The 22,754-nt window shown below is 41.1% G+C and overlaps 2 long non-coding RNA genes across 3 annotated transcripts; both read right to left on the bottom strand.

Annotated features, from left to right (window-relative positions):
• Positions 1 to 15,406: 15,406 nt before the first annotated feature.
• LOC139837687 (uncharacterized) lies at positions 15,407 to 16,423 on the bottom strand. Its single transcript, XR_011754310.1, has 3 exons — positions 16,172 to 16,423; positions 15,866 to 15,925; positions 15,407 to 15,776 (listed from the first exon to the last, which is right to left on the bottom strand). It is a non-coding gene; the product is annotated as an uncharacterized lncRNA (long non-coding RNA).
• A 226-nt stretch (positions 16,424 to 16,649) lies between these two features.
• Positions 16,650 to 20,798, bottom strand: LOC127345250 (uncharacterized). Of its 2 annotated transcripts, XR_011756120.1 has the most exons (4): positions 20,519 to 20,798; positions 18,832 to 19,682; positions 18,467 to 18,621; positions 16,650 to 17,016 (listed from the first exon to the last, which is right to left on the bottom strand). It is a non-coding gene; the product is annotated as an uncharacterized lncRNA (long non-coding RNA). The 2 variants fall into 2 exon arrangements; XR_007878600.2 differs by having other exon boundaries at positions 16,650 to 18,621.
• Between the last annotated feature and the right edge of the window lie 1,956 nt (positions 20,799 to 22,754).

Here is a 22,754-nt window from a genome sequence, read left to right as displayed (position 1 = left end):
TATTGGTCTAAGTATAGCTTATGGTTTGTATTCTTCCAAGGTCTTGTGAAGAATCCTTGTGGTGTATCCACTCAATTGTGGACATCCAATGTGAATCCTTTGACTAAATGTTTATAGATCTAGGTATTTGGCTGACAAGATTTTTATTTGTTCACCAACTTTTGTTACAACTAATTAAATCATGAACTATTTGTGATACCAACTAATACCAGCTGTGGTTATTATACCAACTGTGGCTATTTGATATCAAAAAAAAATGGATTCTATTATAGGTTATGATCAACTGGACGAGACATCTTCTACTTTATCTCGCAGTATTGATCCTATACCACAACTGTGGTCTTCTGATACCAACTATGGTCTCCTTATATTTTCTATGGTTTCATAAGTCATCTTCCGTTTTCGAGGGTTCATTGGTGCAAGAAAACCACTAGCTGACACTATGAATATAGTATCCTAAGTGATTTCCCATGCATTCCCTCTTCCATAATGCCTATGGATCTGCTTCAGCTTCACCATAATCATCATGTTTCTTATCTTCATGCTTCTTATGTACTAAAGTACTCCTCTATTGAGGCAAGGCATGAGTTTTGATTTGTACTATCTTCGTAGTATTGTGGTTACTTCCCACAACTTTGCTTCCTTTCTCGATGAACCTTCATCTTGTCTTCTAATCTTCTGAATTTCGTCACTTCCTCACACGAATACTATTACCCTCTAGATCTATAGCATCAAGTAAGGACTTGATATTGCATCATGCATTTGCATACCAAAGTCAAACTTCATGTATGGATCTAGTCAAACAGAGAAAATTCAATAAAATCCAAGAAGATTCAGCTTTGTGCTTATAATACACATCATCATAAGCCTGAATATGATTGTTGAGTAAGACATCTCTAAGCATCAGACTGAGATGTGTAGTATAAAACACCACGTAAGATAGGTTTATATCGTGATACTTAGCACGAATAGATGGGATTCTACTATTTGTCTCAACTTTTACCTTAATTGCACATTTGCAATGAGATAAACTTGAAACAAAGTGGTTTGGGATGGTTAAGGTTAACCTAATTTTCTTTGGAAGTACTACTTAACTTAGTATTATTCCATATATAAGTGCGATTGAGGACTATTTGGTATGATACCCCTAGTTCTAATATGATTACTCTGAATACATATCTATTAAGATATAACTCCTATACTTCCAAGTGTTTCTATTATAAGCATATGGTCATGATGTGCTTGGCACACTTCCCATATTTTTTTGGAACACAGTTCTTGCACTATTGTCTGGCATCTTATTGTTCTTTTCCTAAATACTTTAGATGTTTATCACATAATGATTCTCAAGTGAATCATCTATGATTAACAATTCTACCATGTAATTAGACATATTTTATTCCTATTTCCCTTCCTTACCTCTCATGATTGACTCATCATGGTCTATATTACCTCATATAACTCATAGTTATCAGTTACTATCAATTGTTTCACAAGTTTGAATAATTTGCTTACCCATTATTTGTATCAGTTTACACCTTCTAGTAGGCTATCTTCCTACTATACTTATCTTTAGCACTTGATATTACTTCTATTACAGGTCTGAATAGTTCTTACTTAATCATAACATGTGTTGGTACACATCTTCCAATAGGATATCTTCCTTATGGTTGTATCCTCTCTTTGGACTACCATGTATTGTATACCAACTGGGGTCTACTCATCTATTATTTTAAGGACTTCATGAGGTACTACATGTTTGGGATTAGCTGACTAACTTTACTTTATCTTGGTAAGTTAGGTAAGAAATGTTGACTCAAGTGTGTCAGGATTATTCTCAAGTGAATACCCATCTCAAGTCATAAAATTATTTGGTTTGACTAAGACAACTTCCTATGGACACTACCCATCCTATAGGTCTCCTTTGAAGGGTTTTAATCCTAGGGTCAAAGCATTTGCTCGATACCAATCGTGGTGACCCGGCATACCACTGCATGGTGTAGTATGCAAGTCTGATATAACACCAATGAAACACCGTTCCACTAGTATTATATCGCTCAGAGTGGTACAACAGAAACATATGCGGGTCCAAGGTATGTCTATAGAATTACAACATTGACTCTGTTACATAAGATCATCACAGCCTCCTACTTTACAATGAGGTAAATCTGCAAATAAACTCCAGAAGAACGACTCGTAGTCTAATCCTATCACGAACTCTATTTGTAGAGTATTTGACTAGCTATAGAGGCTTATGAATAGATTCTAGCTAAGTAAGAGCTAGGTATAGGAAGCTAGTTTCCTTCTATGGCTAAACTAGGTTTTCTCCTTGTTGGATGTGTACTGACTCCTCTGACAGGGTCCTGTCTCTTGAAGTAGTTGTTGACTCCTCGGTCTTCGAGTTGCACTGTAGATCCTCCTTCGATGCCTCCATATCTAAGCAGGGGATTTAAGAGTGGGATGAGTACGAGCGTACTCAACAAGTTCATTATAGGAAAGAGGTGTTTAATGCACTAGCTACGATATTAGACCAGAAAGTCTAATACCAATGCAAGTTTTCATAACTATTTCTTCAAAAGGTTGCTTTTCTTCAGAAGAACTATGTCCGTCAGCCTTCACCGGTTTACTAGAACTTCATGGAGCTCCTTTCCGGCCGCGTTCGCAGTTCCATATCCCGGAACAGGGAGTGACAGGTCACGGTTCTTTACACTCTGCAGAGGTGTGTTGCTTTACCCATAAGAGATCTTAACCTTGGTGCCAACCGGGCGTACTCCCCGTCCACACTTCCTTTGGTGTGAGGCCCGGTATAAGGTCTAGCCAATCATGTTCCTCCGCTACCTCGAACACCCACCCTTTATTGCATGCGCCGACCCTGGGTCCACGTCGGTCCCATTATTCCCGTAATTTCAGGGTGGACCCCGACCACGACAACGGTCTTTGGGCTCTACCATACACTCCTACGCCGGTGGCTGCAACCCATCATAGACCGCAATACCGTGGGGACTTAAGGCTTCCCCAGCCTACCGCTTGTTCTTCGAACGACAAGTGTCTACGGACTGTGCCGTGGGGACTTAAGGCTTCCCCAGCCTACCGCTTGCCGCCGACAGATACAAGTGTCTACGGTAAAGCGCATCCGTTGATGAACGAGAGGTGGAAACACTTTTGACTACTCCGTCCCACTCCGGATCTTATGGTTAACACGGGTATTGCGGCACAAGAATCACTGGCGACATTTGTTGCTTAATCCTAGATGGATATAAACCCTTGCAATGGAACCTCCACCATATCAACACAATCCATGGTTCCATTGCCCACCACATAGTCATATTCATAGTTATGAAAGTAGTGGTTTTGGTTTTTATGCAATAGTGATAATCATAGTACTTTGCAAGTAATTTGATAAAGATACTCAAATGACATGAGCAAGCGATGAACTTGCCTTTCTTGACTGCAAGATTATACAGACAAGGTCTTCGATACGCAATAACTCCAAATTCTGAAATAGCATCATCGTCCAGTAAGGACGATGTTTAAAAGATTGGCAAGGATGCAATAATGCATAAGAATGAGATGCAATCATTCTAAGCGTGATCTAACCCCGATGATTTATGCTCAGTGAGTTGTATTGATTGGTTCAGGGTGCATTGCACTTTTAGAATGATTCACAAACAAGGTTCTTATTCAGGTGTGGTTACATAGTATCATAAACAGGTGCTGCAATATATCATCACAATAATAATAATAGCACACAACTATAACTTTTGGTATAATCCTAACATTTAATGAATATTGGTTGGTTTTAGCCCTATATGGCATGGTTAATGATTAATTATCATATACTTCAAAAGAATAACTTTTGAAGAACATGTTCTTTGATAAAGAACAAGTATGATAATTAGGGTTGTGGAGTTCTATGGTTTTCTATGGTTTTAATTGGTTTCTGGTGTAAGTAGTAGATGGATCACAACCTAGTTGGATTCATCAACACCTAGGGCTTGTAAGGTTGAGCTAAGCCTAGGCATCTTGAGCAATTTATTATAAATAGTGGCTATCAAGGTTGGTATATCTTGCTGGTGATAATTGGTTGTTGGCTATGGGTCCTATTAGGCAGGATTGATGATGATTCCTTATTTTCTTCAAAAGAATAACTTTTGAAGAACATACTTCTTAAATAATAAGAAGTATTACAATTAAGGTTGTGGTTATCTTGTATTAGCCATTGGATCTCTAAGTAGAGAATGGTTGGTTCCTAAATAGGATGATTCATAAGTATCTCACACTAGTAGGGTTTAGTGTGTATGGGATATGATGTCAATATTAGCATGGTTGCTAATGGAGTTCATCACAATGGTGTGATGCTATATAGGTATGAGTAAGGTTGATACTGCTGATCATAGGAATTTAGGGTTTAGACTTAGGTGTTCCTATTTGATCATCTAGGTTTGAGGGGATGAACACATGGAATGCTAAAATCTTAGTGATAGGCTCCTATATTTTATGTGGACCTGGATGTGCACTTAGTGGCTAATTATAGACCTAGATATGAATACAATGTCTCTTGATCACATGTCTTAACCTAGGGTTTAGGTTTAGAAGCGAATTAAGGTTCACATGTGGTAGTGGTTCTAGGGTTCCTGAATGGATTAGGGTTTTAGGAATCACATGAAATGATAGGGTTGTAATATCATTCCATGTGGAATTTAGGGTTTGTTATTTATCATTTGGTTCTATGGTTAATAACTTCATTTTATATTTGAAGTTATTAATAACTTGGAAATAAAAATAATATGGAATTTGGCATTTCATTATTTTTAAATAATTAATAATTAAGGTAATTATTATTTAGGGTTTTAAATCCTCCTAACAAGGATTTAATAAATTAATAGTAAAGGAAAATTAATTTTAATGTTTTCCTTATTTAGTTACTGGTTTTTTATTTATTTTCTGAAGTTTTCCTAATTATTGAATTTTAATTGAATTAAGAATTAAAATTAAAGGCTTAAATAATGATTTAAAAATAATTCAATTTTTATTAAAAATAAATATTTCATATTATATTTTTATTGGATAGAGTTTACTTTTCTAAGAATTTTGATATCTCATTTATATTTTTCTGAGTTAAAATGGATTTTACAATTTAATTCAAAGTTCTGAGATCTTTTCCGGATTTAAATTTAAAAACTAAAAGCTAAAGTTACCGGGCTAATCTACCCCCAGAGGCTGACTGGTGGGCCTTAGACCACGTCAGCTGCCAGATGGAACGCTGACCAGGTCAAATTGACCAGGGGTCCCACGAGACACGTCTTTCCACCGGCGGTTAAACGCCGGCGAGTCTGTTCGCGACGGCGCGCCGCCGTTCTCGGCGCCCGGGACACGCGGCTAGGCTCTATCGGACCCCCGTGACACGCTGAGTACCGTGGTGATGTTGGTTTTCCCGAATGGCCACCGGAGCTTCGGCCAGGAGAACACGCCGCGGCGGAGCAACTCCGGCCGGATTGCAAGAACTGCTACGGCGGCGATAGGATGCAATAATAGGCTCAAGCGAAGCGCAAGCTCACCAGGAACATGTAGGACTTGACGGCATGGCCGGAGACGACCTGGTTCGCCGGAATTGGTTGATGCCGACGCCGGAGAAGACGATGTCATCGGCGTCGATTTCGGGCACCCCCACTCGATTCCTCCCGTGGGCGTAGCTTGTCGAGGACGGCGGTCATGGTGGTGGGCTCGGTTTGGCTCGGGGAGGCGTCCTTCGCCGGCGGTGAGGTGGAGTGGTTCGGCCGGGGGTTTCGGCAGGGCAAGTAAATGGAGCAGAGGAAGAAGAAAGGAAGACTAGGGTTCGTCCAAGGGTCTTTATACTACATGGCGGAGCACGCCACGCCACACCATCGAGCAAGGGCAGGCCGCCAGCGAGAGGGAGAAAAGGAGCACGCCTCCGCTGTCGTCCATGCGTGGAGAAGGAGATGAGGACGAAGCCCCCTCCTTCGTTTATATTTTTTTGAACCGGTACAGTGGGCTAGTAGGTGGGCTGCTGGTGGGTTGTGCTTGGGCCGCGTTGGTGGTCTTCATGCTGGGCCAGTTGTTGGGCTGCTGCGCTCTGGTGAGGTCCAGTAAGGCTTTTTCCTTTTTCGTTTATTTATTATCTGTTTTCTATTTTCTATTTGAATCTGATTTGAATTCAAATTTAAATTTGCAGGTTTCTTGTTATGTCAATTCAATTAAAAGATGGAGTGATGCATTACACCACATTCTTATTTGAAGCAAGTATTTTATATTTGATTACATTTCATGCTTGTTGGCTTTTTCAAAATAACAAATAGACATGAGTTTATATTCTCTTTTTAATTTTCTTTTTCCTGGTGAATCAAATATTTTGGATTATTATAGTTGATACTTTCAACTCAAAGTATTTTAAAGGTTGTACTAAGACTTGGTTTCAATTTAGGTAATTGATCACTTGCACATGTTTTTTTATATGAGCACCAATGTATTATGGTTTTATAGTATCTATGGTAAACCCCTTGTTAAGTTTAATACTTTCCATTATCTTTGAAAGTATTTATGTAGGTCTTATTTCAATCATGGTTGATCTTGGTTACAAGGGATAATTGGTTGATTTGTACACACATGGTTTTAATTATGAAATGTAGCATAAGGTTTTTCTTATGTTCAAGAATTGAAGCATAAGATTTGATTAATGTGCAATACTAGGGTTCTGATGCTATTTACCTACTGGCATATGGTTTGGAATCTCAATTATAGCCCTGTTTTATATGGTGATCACCAAGGTGATGCATGAACTAGGTTTAGGGTATAGTACTAGATTATAGAGATGAAATAACACCATATTGCATGCCAGGGTTGAATCTCCCCTAACCATGATAAGGTAATGGCTTACTTAACATTTTATGAGCTCCTCTAGTTACTAAGATATTGAGAATTGGTTCCATCTTCTAGCAACTAACTTCTGTTATTATCCACAATTTATTATTAAAGTAACTACATTGGTAATAATTCTTTTTATAGTTAACTTTGGTCAAATGGATTGATGGTTTCTCACCATATAAAGTATGGAGTTTGACTTTAGAGGTTTTCATGTGGTTCTTAAGTGAAGAATAGGTGGAATGTAAATGTGGTAGAATTATATCATGAGCATCAAGGGGTTCACAAGTTAAGGTTGGGATCTAAGCCTAGGTTTGCTTATTATTGATCTCCTTATAATTTCATGTGGCTAATGATATCTGCTTATCCTATTAGGGTTTAACTTACCCTCACATAACTCAAGAGCATGATCATGGATTAGGCATGATCAACTTGTTCTTAATATCTTAACCTCAAGTTCTTTAGGGTTTATGATCATTACACAATTTATAATGATCAAGGTTGGACTTCCTAAGGTATCTCTCCTTGAATGGGTTTCTCACACCCAAGATCAAGTGTTGTCTTGATCAATTAAATATATACTTTCTTTTATAGTTTCTTGAATGGGCATGGTTATGGTTGTCTCAATTATCTTGAGTATAACACCATAGGTTGAGCTTTCTCATTTAAGAATGGTTATTCTAGGGTTTATGGTGTACTCCTAATATCTCCTTAGGTATCTATGCTAAGGTTTCATTTGTCTAGCTTAATTGGGTTAGTCTCTTCCTCACCTTATCAATTCAGGGTTATGGTATTATTCCATGTGATATTAGATTATCTCACCACTCCAAGGGAAATGGTTTTCAACCTAATACTTTAATTCAATGATTGTCCTTGAGTCTTAAATAGGTAGAGCTAAGAGTGGTATGAATGGTCTCACTCATTTGGGAAGGACTTGAATGATACTCTAGGGTTCCTCTTGAAGATGATGATTTGAATACTTGGATGTATATCCAAGGTTTAGCTCAAGGTTTGTTATTGCTTCTCTAATAAATAATATAGAGCTCTCACCTCTCTGATTTTGATGTATAATAATTTGAACTAAAGAAGAATTATATTCCTTAGTTGGATCTCCTTGTCTTGTTTTCAAGATTAAAGTAGTATGAATACCATGAGTTTCATGGTAGGATCAAGGATTAGATTCAAACATGGAAAAGATAAGTGAAGAATGGTTTCCCAATTATTGTTACTTGATTTCCAATTAATTGTAGATTCATATGTTATGGCAGGAAATTCCATATTATGATCTTTTATAGGATCAAGCAATTGATCTTTGAGTAAAGTATTGTTGTGTTGATTATTAGTTCCATTTGATCTAACCCCTTAGATCAAATCATCTCTACCCAAAACAAGGTTTTACCAAAGTCACATTGAGGTTTATAGCGCTTGGCTTGATGAGCTACTTCAGTTCCACCAAGATCAAGTGAAACTTCAGTTACTGTGACTGTCTTACTTTAAAGCGCGAAAATTCCCCAGATTTTCTATGCATGAATGCAATGCACACAACTGTTTCCTCTATTTTTGTAACCCCATTACCTGGGATATTACAAATGTTGTCCCCAAGAATGCTGAACAAGGCCGCCATAAACATGGCGTCGACCTTCTCAAACTTTTCCTGCTCCTCTGCAGAAAGAGGCCCCTCAGGTCTAGCATCTGTGGCGCTAAAACAGCCTAGGTTTTTAAACCATAGAACAACCTTTGTGCGCCACCTCCTGTAATGCATACCATCAAAGAGGGGAGGTCGAGTAGCGGCAACAACGCTGCTTGAATTGATTTGCCTATAATCAGGTTTTTGGATTGTTGAATATATAAGCAAATATCCATATGAAATAATCCGTACAAGTAACTGATAAATCATGACTATGAAAACAATAAATAAACTAATCGTGCAGACTGGTAAGATAGATGAACAGATCACATCTACCACAGAAACTAGAAGAAGAAACTCTAACAGAAACTGAAAGAGAAACGACAAGAACACATACTTCGCAGCAGCGTCGTTGTCACCCATGTTGAGGTTGTCGAAGACGTCGCTGAGGTCCGGGAAGAAGTTGTCGGTGTGGAGGAACTCGTCGTCCGATGACGACGTCGTGATGCCAGTAGTCGCGCCGGAACGCTCCCCAAAAACCTGATTGCCCCTCACCCGTACAGGTTCACAAGGGGCAGGGTTCCGGAGGCCTACTGTCCCGACAGTCGGTGCACGTCGACGGACGGGATGAGAAAGACGAAGGCGGCGGCGCAATGAACTGGAAACAGGTAGTCGCGTATGTGTCTAGTACAGGCTAGGGTTTGCGTCCGCGCTTATATAGTGCGGTTCGGGAAGGTCGTCGGATGCAACCCACGTACGAGTTCACGATCCAGAAAAACCGGAACTAAAACGGCTGTGTTAACATCCGTTAATGACCCGTAATTGATTACACAATTAATTTTCTAAAGAGTAAAAAGATAAGCTCGGCTCGGCGAGATTCCCCGCAACCCGCGGAGCGTCGTGTCGTGACGAGGCGTGGAGTGGAGTGACGAGGCGAGGCGGGCGGAGGAGGAGGAGGAGTACGCGAGGGCTCTCTCTCTTCTTACTCACTTACTAGGACTAGAACAACGCTCTCTTCCAACTAGCAATGTAGGACTAAACTTTAGCACACACTAGTGCTGCCACTGATTTTTGGAATGGACCATGTGAGTTTTAGAATTTAATAATTGGATATGAGCCAAAGGCCAAATGCCCAAAAAGTCCAGCATAGCTAGTGTGTGCTTTCTCTGGGTTCTTTTGTGTTCTTTTCTGCTACACGGTTATCCCCAACATGTTTGTGTGCTACCGTTGGCAAGTTTTTTTTATTAATTTAAAGCCGTTGTGCCTTCCGTCTAAAAAAACCAGCACTACAAATCAACTCCAACTCATGGCTCTGAGAATGCTGACACACTTGTAGCTAGGTGCACAAGCATAGTTAGTCCAATTCACTCGAGAGGGGTGTTGAATGAACAGATGGGTGGCCCTTGTTTGGTTGAGACATATGTATGCAGATTCTCACTTTCTCACTTCTACATCGGCATTTCTTTCACGCTGGCATCATAACCAAGGGTGACGGGATCGATGCTTCCATGATCTGCACTAGGGTGACCATGAATGGAAAACACAATGCAATGCGCATGCCTGCTCACGTCACAGTGCTCATCTACTTCGAGGCCTACTAAGTACGTCCTGCGCTCTAACAAGGTTACGGTGCTGCGATTTCTTGCCTGATTTTCTGGCTAGAGCCAGGTATTCTCATAACATAAAAATACCTGCTATTAAAGTTTTTTTTTAAAGAAACTGAATTCTTTTTAAACAAATAGAAATAATTTCTATGAACATGTAAAATTTTGTATTTTGAGATACACAAAATCAAAAACTGTAGCTCAAAGTAGATAATTTTATTGTTTTACGTCGCATATGTGAACATAATTCTACCAAATTTATATTTATATACTAAACACAGGACACCAATGTGTCTAGGGTAAAGTGGTTGAAGCGGCCAAAAGTCGCCGGTTGAATCCAGGAAAAATCGGCGACAACAATCCAAGGAGCCGACTATTCCAGAGAGGAAGGCATCGATGAAGACTTGACAAACTACCCCAGATCCAGCGAGACGGAACCAGCGAGACCATACCTCACTAGCATCTCGGTGAAGCCAAACTTGGCCATGCTTCACCCAATGCAAAAGCCATAATTCAAAACCTCCGAGCGATGTCATCAAAGAGCACGTACATAGAACGAATACATATTCAAGACCCAGGTCAGGCCAGAAGTTAACCTCCACACACCCTACGGACTACGGTGATGCCACGCAACACTGCATGAACAACGACATGTCGGGGATAGACCATGTTCCATATCGACGCCAGCCATAGTTTTACGCCCGCTGTCCTAACACCTAAACAATGCTGAGCCCAAGCCAGGGATGCAAGCGGATGCCTGCCAAACCATCGATTCTTGTCCGCCTCGTAATTTCATTCTATAATCACCTTTTTTTTTTTTGAGGGACATTCTATAATCACCTAATCACAATCACTAGTATTTAGCCAATTTGCACCACACACCTAATCCAGCGGGCTGTCCGTCAGGCCCACCGGACGGTCCACTTGCATGCCTAGCCCAAGCAAAATCTAGAACGGACAAAACTACGAGGGCAAGAGCTGAGACAGGGGCTCCCCACCTTTTTTGGTACCAATGGACACCGAGAGACGAAAAGAATGGCGGCAGCACACGGGGAACTCTAGCTTTTCACACGGAATTCTCTTTACTCCCCTGTTCCAAATTAGCTGAAGCAATTTTATTCAGAATTTTCTTTATCTAGTTTTAGTCAGACGATTTAGTCTAAATATGTATGCATGTAGAGGTGTTTCAGTGTGTAGCATCAACTAATTTAGAACAGAGATATACATCTCCCGCGGAAGCTACGACTGCATCTCCCGCAGCTTGTACCGACAGTTTATACCGTCACCCTACAAGTCATCAAAACCCTGATATAGGTGCAGGCTGCCAGGACACCGTTTGGACCGGGGATTAAGGGCATCTCCAACGGCCCGACACATTCCAAACGTCCGAAATGTCCGATTGTGTCTGTTTGAATCGGTCCATGGACGCCATGATGCTTAGGGCGACCGTTTGCGTCCGGGATACCTCCAGCGGTGCGGACGTATTTTTTTAGCGGAGACATCATCAAGGTCGTTAATCGCGTTTTACGTCCCGTCGAGGACCGCCGGTGATTAACTGTTCCCGCGCAACGATGGTCGTTCCCGCGCCTGCCCAATACATTGGAAAATTTCGCCGGCGTTTCGCGCGCGCGGGAAAAATCCTGCGCGGTATCGCCGTTTCCCTCCCCGCCGTGACTATATATGCTGGACACCGGCGGGGGTGACGGGCACACCTCAAGCCCTAAACCCTAACATCCATCCATGGCCGAACACAACCTTAGTTGGGAACAAGTGGTTCAGATGTGCCGCCACGTCCACCCGGAGGAGGACGAGGAGCTAGTCGCCGCCGGCGTTCAGGCCGAGCAGCTGGACCTGGAGGAGGCGGCGGCGGAGGCGGAGGTTGCGGAGGCGGAGGCGGCAGAGCGCGCGGAAGGGCGCCTCGCGACGACCAGGGCGGAAATTGCCAACGCCAGGGCCGAGCTCGCCGACGCCAGGGCGGCGCTCGCGGAGGCGCGGGCGGCGATGGTGGCCCCTCCGGCGGCTCCACCAACGGACGCCGTCATCCATGACATCGCCGCCGCCGACGCCCCCTTACCCGGCCGCTTCGAGTGCGCCGGCCACCAGTTCATTCTAGTCGCGTCCTTCGAGACCCTGGCTAGGAACGCCCTGTGCATCAGGCTTGGTTGGCGGAGGAGGAAGCCCGTAGCTATGCGGTCACTATGGCTCGGGGGTACATGTGCTCCAACCTGGACTCGCTCCAGCGGAGGGGCCCTTCTCCCGCGCAGGTCGAGCAGGAGAACCGGGAGCTAGCGGGCGTCAACGCCGCCAGGGACGAAGCGGTGGCGGTGGTGGAGGCGGCTAGGGATAGGGCCCGCTTCCACGCCCAGTTGGCGGGGTTGCAGGCGGCGGCGGAGGCGGAGGCCAGCTCTATGGCCAGGAGAATCCTGTGGGACTCCACTCTGGCCGAGGTCCTCGAACGCCGCAGGCGGGATGAGGTGAAAAATCGGTGGCGCGTGTGGAGTGCGCGAAGCGCTCGCGCTTCGACGACGGCGCCGACATCTCCGACGGCCAGTAGTAGTCCGCACGACTGCGAGTAACCGAGGTTGTGGTAGGCCGCGCGACGGCGAGTAGGTACGGCAGTTGTAGTTTTAGGTTAACTCGACAAAGATGGTCCTTTTGGTCAATCAATAGTAATGAAAAAATATTTTGCTTACCTAGTCACTACCGACCGGGCCCGGATGCACCGGACGCGGATACTTTCCGCGACCGTGCAACGTCCGCGGAGACACAAACCTGACGCATATTTCGACCAGGTTTGCATCGCCGTGGATGCTCGATCACTTTACATCGCTCCGCTGGAGGTGATACCAGACGCATTTTTCGGCCCAGCGCTGGAGATGCCCTAAGATCGCCAGCGTAGTACAACTCCATAGCTAGTGTGCTAACCGCAGCTACAGAGCACTGCCTGGTCGAGCTCTTAATTAGATCAGCCATGACATTTATCGACCGGCTGCTCGTACTGGTCCACACAGCAAAATCAGCTTCGATAGAAAACATCTTTTATTTTTTAGAGACTGAGCCGGTGGATTGGATCTTGAAATTGACGAAGTCACCACAGGCGCCTCGTTATCGACGGGAACGTCGTCTCCCACTGAATGAATATTCCGCATTTATGAGACACACATATGTCAAACCTGAGATTTAAACTCTAGTGGGCTAGGAGTACAACCACCCTCCTAACCACCCATTCTCGATAGAAAACACCTTGGTGTCCGGAAAGTTGAACAGTTTCTTGTACGCCTACCCGCTGACGGATCACATCGGTCACGTACAAGTATAGGAACAAAAGCCTGCGTGTCTTGCTCGCGTGCATGCCGCCCGCGCACGCTCGCAGATAATCTAGGGACCAAGATAGAGAAATAATCCTACGGGATCAGCTCTAAACTCTAAAGCACTTGGCCAGTATTAAGAAATGTTGTGCTTAGTACTGTACAAAATTGTGGACAAGTTTTAATGGTCATTCGTGTCAACTGTCAAGTGTACCTGGCCACACTAGGGGTACAAAGGTCGCAGCTGCAAAGAAATGCCTAGGGCCAGGCCCGATTGCCGGGCTTCGAATTTAGGCCCAAGCCTGGACCAACCGGTGGTAACGCCCAGTGGGCTTCAGGCCGACAGTAGTGTTATCACAACTATTTGGCAGACCCAGCTCGGCCCGACCGTCCCACGCCGTACATGCAGCTCTATCCTTAAACTGGTGGTTGATCGGCCCAGATGTGTAAGATGGTTTCCTTGCAACATTACTAACTACAGTATGATTACTTAAAGAAGAGTCTACATCAAGTTGATCATCACGGTGATCTTATTTCCCTCAAAGGCTGAGAATTGCGAAGTCGTAGATCCCGATGCTTCCAATTCCTAAGATATTTGTGGTATTCAACAAGAGTTGGCAAAAAAAATCTAGCTAATAAGTGCACAACTTGTGCACACTAGTAAAAATGCCCGTGCGTTGCCACGGGTCCTCAAATTTCATTTCTCAATGCACATATAAAATTTACAACTCAATATGAAAATTCAAAATAAATCAGTGATATATAATGTACTACAACATGATAATACCGAGCAGGATAAATGATATCATTGTTGTGCATCTACGTTGTTTCAAGTTCTAGGTCTTCTTGTTAATCTTCCGCGGCAAGTCTCAAACGTGTGTTCTTGGCCATCATAATTGTCACCTCAACAACCAGGGACGGAGTCAGCAGGGGGCTGGCTGGGGCCATGGCCCCCCTCGTGGTGGAAATTTTTGTGAAAACCCCCTTACTAATATGTTGATTTTACTTGTAATTTCACCTAACTTTAGCTATATGACCCCCTCCAAGAAATTTTGCATGTAGTTAGCCCCCCTTGTGTCACTTTCCTAGCTCCATCCCTGTCAACAACCTCTTTTTTTTATGTATTATTGTCTTACAAAACATGGATGCTGCAAACATAGGAGAAATACTTCTTTTCTGATTAGTGCAAACAACACATGTATAACTGAAGAAGACAAGTCTGGATCGTAGCCTTGTGTATCATCAGTTGGCATATAAGTATCTAGTGTGAGAATGAATCTGTTGATGTCAACATTAATTAGCTAAAATTCATAGTTGAGATGGAGGTATGCAGAGAGCAAAGCTCTAAACTGATCAACCGCGAAATAAATTCCATTCTCTATCAATTTCGTATACATTATTAGCATAATAATCCATTGCTGGCCATATCAACAATCTGATGTACTAATGAGTGTGCATTGCTAGGGAGAACAAATCGTCGCCATATTATGACACTTGACTTGCCTACATTGAGAATGAAAATAATTGGAAACAATTGTCAAATTTTCTACAAATAACCTAACAACAAAAATGACATGGGACAAGAACATTCCAGGTAAGTTTTACTACAATAACATTACCACCAAAATTATAATATAGTATTTTGCCACCTAAAAAATAGCCGAATCATTTTCACGATACATGTTTACAATCAGCTAACATAAATGTTCAAAAAAATGTCCCAGTCTACTAAAATAAGGAAACATCAAAGTGCAAACTCCAGAAACAAATGTGAAACCATTTCTCATTCTCAGAATCTATTTACCGACAAATTATAAATGTATGTAGTACATCAGTTGAAATGCTCATGTAGATAAGAAGGTTGCGAGAGTGAAATGTACAACGAAAATCAAGCAGTGTATATTTCAGTTTCACGGCAGACGATCAGGCACATAAAATATTTAATAGATCAATCATTTATAGCACAAGCAGACTGGCCTTCTATAAAATGATCAAAATTGGTAAAGATCAAATATTAATCAACATCAATGAAGTTCAAATAATCATAGGCAACTGAAGCAGCCACAGCTAGACGGACACTTCCCTTCACACGTGAGCTATCACGTACATGAGCAGGTTCATTAATCTTTATATCAGAACATACAGATTTAGGAGAAATTGAAGCCAGCAGCTGGCGAAGACTAAGTGCGGTCACTACAGACAATATGAAGATATTCAAAATGCTACATTGCAGACTTAATTGCACGCATAATTGAGGTATGTTAGGCAATCTAATTATTTAAGCCATGTCCGTAGTTTCACAATGGGGCAGGGAGTAAGTAGCAGCCAAAATCACATGACCGGCATTCACTGCTCAACCTAGAGGAAATGAAAAAAGAGATATTAAAACCTATGGCATCATGAATAATATAAAAATGAGAACATTTCTGCAGGAATTGTGTACATACCTTTATGAATTATCAAGTCTGTGATTTTTTAAGTTCCATCACCGTCAGTTTCACAAAGAACTGCAGTAGGAGGTAACCGGGAACACGGATATATACATGGTGAAAAGGAATCAGAATTTCCAAAGTAGTAATAAATTATAAGCTCGAGCAAGTATTACTAATTCAGATGTCATCAATACAAAAATCAAATCACAAGTCATAAATAATAGGGTTAGCCTATAATCACAACATCTGAATAGTTAGATGTGAGAAAATTGAAATAGTTAACTACAGTTAGTTCAGGTTTTGTATATAAGAAATAGCAACCTTAATGCATTTTGGAAGGGTGGCTTAGTAGATGCTTTTCAACCAAAGCATAGTTGGAGCGCATTGTGCAGCTATTAAGTGGTTACTGATCCAACATGAACATTCAGATTTCTCCAACCTGTATAACCGAAACATCAAAATAAAAATCACTTCTGATGATTCTACGCAGTGATATGTTCCGCAATTAGAAAGTATCAGAATCTCTACCTAATATTAAAAACCATATACCCTTATACAGAAAAATAGGTAGAAGTTACCGATTGTGCAGAACAATTTTTTATGATCTCCATCAAGATCTGCAGGCCTTTCTCTTCTCTTCTCTTCATCTTCTCTTTTATTTTTAAGTGGAGTCCTCAAGCAGCAGCAACAACCACGTTCCTCTCTCGGGTTAGCCTGTAATCACAAACGAAACATCAAAATTTGAGCTGTTGATATGCATCTGCCACCTTTTTATCTTGAACTAAAGAACATTGTTCATACTGCACTACCTAATATTTCAATAGTAAAATATCCTGCACACCTTGTTATAACATATTTCTAATTTTCATATACAGAAAAATTATTGCATTCACTATTTATACATATATGTCTTAGACCACGTGCTTAAAAAGTATTGCATTCACTATTATTATAGTGATATGTCTTAGACCCTCGGGATCTCACATCCTAGAAACTAATTACATGACCCCGACAGCACGCCCATGCATGTTCTTCTCCGCCGCTTGTTGTTGGTTCCGGCACTCGAGGGAGGAGGCTTACGGCAGGCCCGCAACCTAGCGCTACACGCCTACAGAGGAGAGTGATGGACATTATCTCAACCAGATCCGGGGTACACATGTAATCATCTGCATATGTTTAGCATAAGTTAATTGGTGACCTCACATAAGTCAAAGTATTACAAGATGATAATTCAATAAGCAAAACCTATAAGCATGTGTCATGTGAATAAAAACTTTAGAGGTGTATAAATGCACATCAAAGAGAAATATGTACTCCCTCCAATCCAAATTACTTGTCGCAGATAAGAGGGTGTAGTTAAGTTCCCTATGTGCTTTTCCATGAAAGAGGACATATAAATCCCATGATAAATAACAAAATACTGAGAGGTTCTTGCGAAACATAATAGTTTCTGCAGGAAGCATGCCTAGAAGCATCATACTTGTCACACAAGATGCCATTTAGTATGCATGAAAACAGATCAATGACCTTGGAAGAAAAGAATAACAGGTCAATATACTTTGTAAGGAAAGAACAAGGATGCAAGCCTAAAATCCCACCAGGAACGGTACTGATGACTCATGTTGCTATTTAGACAATGATAATACATTACTTGTTGGATATTTCCAAGTGGTAAATGTTTGTTTACTTTTTTTTTCAAAAAATTGTGCTTGAACACAACTTGGTCAGTACCTTTTTGTATTAATTACTTGGGCAAACACAACTCCTGCCAGAGCTTCTACATCACCTTATTCAGTAAAGAAACTGCTTATTTTTAGACTTATAAAAATAAGAAACTTGATCTCATAAGGATCTTGTTTGTATATATCTCAATATGAAATCGGGCCAATTGGTAAAACACTCAAACAATATGAGCGAAAATTTGATATGTAGCTGAAAGTGAGGTGCCTTATTAAAATAAATAAATAAATAAATAAATAGTAGTTGTCACCAGACAAAGAGAGCTCCTAGTTGAAATGCAAAGATAGAATGGCCTGCAATTCAATGGCACTGATTATATTTGCACTTGTACACTAAGAGTTCATGATTTCACAAAACAATCCAAAATAGTTCAGGTTCGCTGAAACACACATTCTGAAGCGACATCCATAGAGAAATAGGGAATTTTATTGCAGCTTTTAACTTAAGTACTTCGTAAAAAGAACAATGTAAACCCTGAACTGAACCACAGTATCACACACATGAATGTTCCTGAATAAGAATATCGCAGGTTACAGAGTAGTGCTAGCAATATCTAGACATTCTTTAATCTAGCTGGCTTTCTCTGAAAGCTACATATGCACCAAGTTGATTAAGTTCTTATTTTTGTAGAAAAATGGTAGTATAGTTACCAAATCGACTATTCGTATAGCTTACAAAGATAGAGTGAGTAGTGACATTACGATGATACAAAGAAGAGAACGGCGCTAACTAAGTAGTAGTACAGCAAATATATATTACACCATATTTGTTACCAGAGAAAGGACATTACATTATTTCTGATAATTCAAGTAGTTTATGCAAAGGGAAAAGACAGTAAGTTGAGGTATAGCTATGTACTGATTTGTGGAGAAGTACCTCACGCTCAAGAACAAAATAAGTCCAACTCATGTGAGTTTTACAACGTCTTGATCCCTATATCCCTAGATGTGTGCAATTCCCACAAGAACTTCCCAGTAATTGCATCGGCACGATACATCCTAGAGGCAAAATCTGCATATTTTCTCTTTGACCTGCAGACAGGTACAACTTCTTACTATAGAGAAGAAAAAGACAAACATTGGAACGGCAATAGAAAGTTGAACAATGCAAGTCAGAGAAATATTTGATTTCTTATGAACCTAATATACTGATTTAGGGTGCAAGGAGAAGAAAAGCGGGACAGAGAAGGAAACAAAATAAGAAGAAGATGCAAAAAATGATTAATGATTAGTTTAGCTCACTGATCCAGCCGTCCTCAGAGCTATATTACAGTATGTATCCAGTCGGACTCTGACCGGAGCGCGACCTGTGACCTGCGATAATACTCCCTCTGTGGTTGTATCCTTGCAGTAATAATCATCATCAATTGGACTTCGCGAAAGAACTTAAAGTGACAATCATCAATCATGTATTTGCACATTGCTATATTATAGTATGTATCCAGTCGGACTCTGACCGGAGCAGATCAAATTCATCATCCGCCTATATTAATTAAGAGACAACACTATACCGCCGCCTCCTAAGCATAATTAATCCAGACTTTCGTCCATGAATGCATGATATCATTACCTCTTATAAACAAAAATACCGTTACCTAGTGAAAACCTTTGTCATCTACATCTCAATTATCATCTCAAATCCTCACTTGAGGGAATCGTCCCGTTGGTCAATTGAATTGTCTGATTAGATCACTTCACTTCATCAACAAGTAATCAAGATAAATTAAAATAGAAAACATTCTAGTTACCTGGGCAGAAAAGACCACGCAATAGCATCCTACAATAAGAACTCACCACAAGATTAGTTTAAAGCTCTGAATTTATATAGCATGTTAACCCCACAAGCAATAAACCCGTATATTACCCAAGCACCAGACCTCAATGGAAGAAAAAAAGACTCAGATGTAATCTCCTTGTAGAAGGGCCACAAAAAATAGTTATGTAAATAAACTGAACCTCTTGAAGAAAAGAAAGAAACTGATGGACTGTCACTGCTGCTACGTGTATAGGCATGTCCTGGACCTAGGAGAGGCGGATACATCCTCTTGACCTCCATGTCGTACAATGCAAGTGTAAAATGACCAAGATATTTCCTACCAATGAAAAAGCATGAGTTGTGTCATATTTTTGCAGTAGATATGCATTTTATTAAACACGAGAAAGGCGTCAGCATAGCAGGCATATATCAGGATGGAAAAGCGTCTCTGTCCTCAGTGACGGACCTAGAAAATAATCGAAGCCTGGGCAAGCCGAAAGCCTAGTTGGTTTGTTTTACACTCAAATCAACCAATATAAGCATAATATAGAGAAAATACACCTTTCACAATAATTTTCATCTAAAAGCTGAATCTAGTACGTCATAACACATCAAATATTCATAGGCGCCAAATATGTGATATCTCGGCACACCTTTTAGAACAAAATCTCTACACATATCAAAAACTCCCTAAAAGATTTGAAGCTGCAATAGTGGATTACAAAAGCTCATACCTACACCCCATAGAAGCTCCAAAATTATAAAAAACATGATTAAACTTCTTATTTGTCACAAGTCACATTATTTTAAATTACTCTATGCAAATTTACCTGTCAAATAAAAATATATTACTATGTGTGCAAAAAAAATTGGTGATTTTTTGACACCAGGAAGCAGGAGCGCCAGTGCCCGAGATCCAAATTGTTTTTTCGTGAATGGAGGGAGTACTTTAACTTCAGTTTAATCAATTACAATTAAATTGAAATATAAAATATCCAACCGCTAATTAAAGTTCCAACCTACTGAGTTTAGGCAAACAACAAGTAATAAGCAACTATTCTAATTATCCATGTGGTTCTGGCCCTAAAAGATACTACATTGGGCAAGTAATCACTTAAGCGGCCAATTAGTTGGCACAAATTGATGAAAAACAACACCTGCTTGACGTCTCACCTTGCCGGAAGGAACGACGGCTGTGGCCGCTCACAGATGGATCCATTGGCCGCTACTTTATCCCAGGAAGAAGAGTGGTCGATCGATTGCTCCAGAAAGAGGCCGTGATGTACTTTAATGACGTTGGCTTGTTGATGATATTGTGGGGCAGATTGAGGCCCATGAAAGGACAGTGGGGCAGATCGAAGCAGGAAGCCTGGGCAACGAGGCTTTCACCATCGATAATTCCCATGGGATTTCTCCCATCGATGCTGCGGGGCTGCCACCGAGCCACCATGACTGCCGCCGGGGGAGAAGAAGGGGGCATCGGGGAAGGAGGGGTGCGAACCTCACGAAGGCAACCCACAGCACGGGATGGTGCTCATATCCGCTTGACGACCCCTTCTCCCATCTTGGTACTTTCTCTGCAAGATCATCTCGACTCACCGGAACGGCGAGAATCTCGGTGTCGGGGTCGCGTGGAGTGAGGCTAGTACGACTACGCGATGGTGTGGAGGCGCGCGCGATGAGGCATGGAGATAGGGCGACGTCGCGGCAGGGAGGCATGGCGAGATGGAATTGATAGGATTTGGTGGCGGATTTGTTGGGGCATTTATTTTCCGAGCAGGTTTTCCGGTGTGAGACAAAGAAGGTGCGATGAACGAACGGAAGGACGGACGACGAAAGAGGTTGACGTATGCTGGCTGGCAGAATAAGGAACATCTTCCTCCTTTTTAAGTAGTACATCAGTTGAAACCATTTCTCATTCTCAGAATCTATTTACCGACAAATTATAAATGTATGTAGTACATCAGTTGAAATGCTCATGTAGATAAGAAGGTTGCGAGAGTGAAATGTACAACGAAAATCAAGCAGTGTATATTTCAGTTTCACGGCAGACGATCGTGCACATAAAATATTTAATAGATCAATCATTTATAGCACAAGCAGACTGGCCTTCTATAAAATGATCAAAATTGGTAAAGATCAAATATTAATCAACATCAATGAAGTTCAAATAATCATAGGCAACTGAAGCAGCCACAGCTAGACGGACACTTCCCTTCACACGTGAGCTATCACGTACATGAGCAGGTTCATTAATCTTTATATCAGAACATACAGATTTAGGAGAAATTGAAGCCAGCAGTGGCGAAGACTAAGTGCGGTCACTACAGACAATATGAAGATATTCAAAATGCTACATTGCAGACTTAATTGCACGCATAATTGAGGTATGTTAGGCAATCTAATTATTTAAGCCATGTCCGTAGTTTCACAATGGGGCAGGGAGTAAGTAGCAGCCAAAATCACATGACCGGCATTCACTGCTCAACCTAGAGGAAATGAAAAAAGAGATATTAAAACCTATGGCATCATGAATAATATAAAAATGAGAACATTTCTGCAGGAATTGTGTACATACCTTTATGAATTATCAAGTCTGTGATTTTTTAAGTTCCATCACCGTCGCTTTCACAAAGAACTGCAGTAGGAGGTAACCGGGAACACGGATATATACATGGTGAAAAGGAATCAGAATTTCCAGTAGTAATAAATTATAAGCTCGAGCAAGTATTACTAATTCAGATGTCATCAATACAAAAATCAAATCACAAGTCATAAATAATAGGGTTAGCCTATAATCACAACATCTGAATAGTTAGATGTGAGAAAATTGAAATAGTTAACTACGGTTAGTTCAGGTTTTGTATATAAGAAATAGCAACCTTAATGCATTTTGGAAGGGTGGCTTAGTAGATGCTTTTCAACCAAAGCATAGTTGGAGCGCATTGTGCAGCTATTAAGTGGTTACTGATCCAACATGAACATTCAGATTTCTCCAACCGTATAACCGAAACATCAAAATAAAAATCACTTCGATGATTCTACGCAGTGATATGTTCCGCAATTAGAAAGTATCAGAATCTCTACCTAATATTAAAAACCATATACCCTTATACAGAAAAATAGGTAGAAGTTACCGGTGTGCAGAACAATTTTTTATGATCTCCATCAAGATCTGCAGGCCTTTCTCTTCTCTTCTCTTCATCTTCTCTTCTATTTTTCAGTGGAGTCCTCAAGCAGCAGCAACAACCACGTTCCTCTCTGGGTTAGCTTTGTAATCACAAACGAAACATCAAAATTTGAGCTGTTGATATGCATCTGCCACCTTTTTATCTTGAACTAAAGAACATTGTTCATACCGCACTACCTAATATTTCAATAGTAAAATATCCCGCACACCTTGTTATAA

This window comes from Lolium perenne, chromosome 3, assembly GCF_019359855.2.
Source record: "Lolium perenne isolate Kyuss_39 chromosome 3, Kyuss_2.0, whole genome shotgun sequence".
In the NCBI taxonomy this organism is placed as follows: Eukaryota; Viridiplantae; Streptophyta; class Magnoliopsida; order Poales; family Poaceae; genus Lolium; species Lolium perenne.
The sequence above is the reverse complement of the archived record's forward strand: the minus strand, read 5'-3'. Positions and strand labels throughout refer to the sequence as shown.